Here is a 2,944-nt window from a genome sequence, read left to right on the forward strand (position 1 = left end):
CAATGAGCTTGATAAGACTGTTGCCGGTTTATACTGCTTTGATTTTATTTATACCAAAATGAAAATGGCAGCAGAAAAGAAGGAGAAAACAATGTCCTTCAAAAAGAAAAGGAGGGATAACCTTTGAAAATCCTATACATGAGTGGAAAAGAGATAAAATTATCTCTTAGTTATAAGGAAGAAAGTCATTCAGCAATGATTGAGTGAAAGAAGATAATGCTTCTTTTTTTTCTAAATTACTCAACAACTGGATCTGTAGCTCCTAAGTGATAAATTGTTCTTCTTATAGTCAACCAGAGATATCTATCTTATTTTAATAAGGATATTTGAAGCAAGATGCAATGGAGTGATTAATTTTCCTACAGAAGGCTATTTCTGGATTTTTCCAGTTACCCAATTTGTCTCTTAAGATGATGAATGAAATAAGCTTTCACTACTTTATTTTAGTTTTGATGGGCTATTCCATTTCCTAAATATATACATATGTTATATATAATAATGTCATCCTTTATTTCGATTAAGCTTCATAATTTGCAAAGCAATTTCATTTATATTATCTTTTCAATCCTTTCTAATAACCAAGGTAGTTTGTATTACTTACGAAGAAAGTAAGATTTAAATATTTTTGTACTTTTGCCAAAGTATTGGATTTTTGAAATGGACAACTAGGCTTAAATTTGTCTACACACGCATCTATGTTTATCATTATTTCAGAAGTTATGTTGCTTTTTAAGTAATACATCCCATAGATTTTATTTGTGCATTTTTTAAAAATCAAAGTTTTAAACCATTTCCAGAGAAATATTTGTATTTAAATAGTCACAGATGTTGATACTAAACAGATGTCATTATCCATAAAGCTGTAAGTTATCTTGTGGTATTTATAGTCATTGAATAATACTGAAGAACAAAAGGTACAATCTACTATGACTTACCTACAACTCATAGACAATTTCTAAGAATACATGTGCATTCAAAGAAGAAGAAAGATACAAAAAAAGGACATATAACTCCTTATTTAGCATCCCTAATAGGTAAACCAACAATTTATGATGATGAAAAGCACATCAGTGATCATTCTAGGATCTGGGTGAGACTGATGGGAAAATTAAAATAAGAATTTTCCAGATAACAAATTGAAAATGACAGTGTGGATACCACAGAAATGAACCCCAATCTCCATAAAACTAATATTAGTTTAATTGAGCAACTATGGAAATTGTCAACTGTTCCAGAATGAGATTCTCATTACCATTAGTAATTAGTCTCTACTTAGTTGGGGGAAGAAAGTCTAATTAAGGATCGTGTGCAAAGGCTTAGTATACAATGATGTAGACCAGTATGAGATACATGCCTTGGTATGACTCCCCATTCCTGAGTGTATTCACTATACACTGTGGACCCTGGGACTTGTTGACATGTTGGATAGCCACTGTATTGATTAGATCACAGTATATGGTACAGTTATTATTAGGAGTAGGATGGCAGCATATAGAAAGTCATCACTGATGATCCTTGATTTGAAGAAGCTGCCATGTTATGAAAATGAAATAAAAAATGGCCTCCAGGGAACTAGCAGAAACACTTTGCCATAGATTGCAATATATTTTTATTGTCACCATTTTCATATCATCATGTTTCATATTGTTGTATTTTATATTGTCATTAATAGTTCATTGTTAATATATATTACATATATATTAAACAAAACAGGGATCTCAGTCTCACAACTACAAGGAAATTAATTTGGATGACAAGCTTGGCAATCTTGAAGATAGACTCTGAGATCCAATTGAAAATTCATTTTAGCAAATTTCTTGTTTTTGCTATATTTTTCTGAGTAGAGAATCAGCTAGACTCTCTCCAGACTTCTAATTTGTGAAATAATAAAGGAGCATTTTTAAAATAATTTTTATTGTGATTAATAGAAGGGTTACATTATATTCACCAGATAGAAGGTGCATAACTTCACAAACATTGACACCCTTTCTCATGACATGGTCCCCATTTCCCTCCCACCCTCCCCCCACTTATCTTGATTTCCCCCCTTCCCTATCCAATTTCAAATAACCAATTAAGCACATATAAGATATATCAGATAACAAGGTGAAAAATTGTAACAATATGAGATAACCAAGGAATGGCAAAAGAGATGAGAGATAACACAGTACATTAAAGACAACAGTCACTCATTATATGGCTTTTGTTTTAAAGGAGCATTTTTAACTTGCAAAAAATTGTCAAATCAATAAATGCCACTCAATGAAGATAAATATTCCCAAGCAGCCATTAGATGCCATGATGCTAGGCCTATTGTGACAAATGAAATTCTAATAATTTTAGGATACATAAACATTTAAACTAGGGAAGAGAAAGAGAAAACAAGATGATTGGGAGGGAGTGGCAGGAGGGAAATTGGGAGGAAAACATGAGAAGAGGTAGCAATGTTTAGGAATTAATGTACCCACTACCTGAAGAATGTAACTGTAACCTTTCTATACATCACCCTGACAATGAAATACAATTAAAAAAAAAGAAAATAGACACAATGTAATCACTGAATGTGCTACCATTAGTATGCTCCTGCTCAAATCTCATCTTTAAAGAAGACACAAACTAAAACACACGTTATATTTGCTGTTATAGGAGTCATACAGACTATATCACAAAACTAAATTATAACTAGGGAGAGTTGTCAATTGCTAACATTGAATTCCCAGAAAAAAAATTCAAAAGCATTAAGAAATTAATTTGCATTATGAAGGAGACAAAGATCCTGGTGTATGGAAAGTTGAGGGGAAAAAAAGTGTAAAATAATTTAACTTTAAACAAAGAAACAAAGTAACTTAGCTTGCCAAGAAATGTGCAGGTGAGTGTATTTGTCAGGAACTGGCCTTTGGCAAGTTACACAAAGATTAGAATCAAAGCAGATAAATTTTTAGTC

Source organism: Megascapheus bottae, chromosome 2 (assembly GCF_031878675.1).
Source record: "Megascapheus bottae isolate mThoBot1 chromosome 2, mThoBot2.hap1, whole genome shotgun sequence".
Taxonomy (NCBI): domain Eukaryota; kingdom Metazoa; phylum Chordata; class Mammalia; order Rodentia; family Geomyidae; genus Megascapheus; species Megascapheus bottae.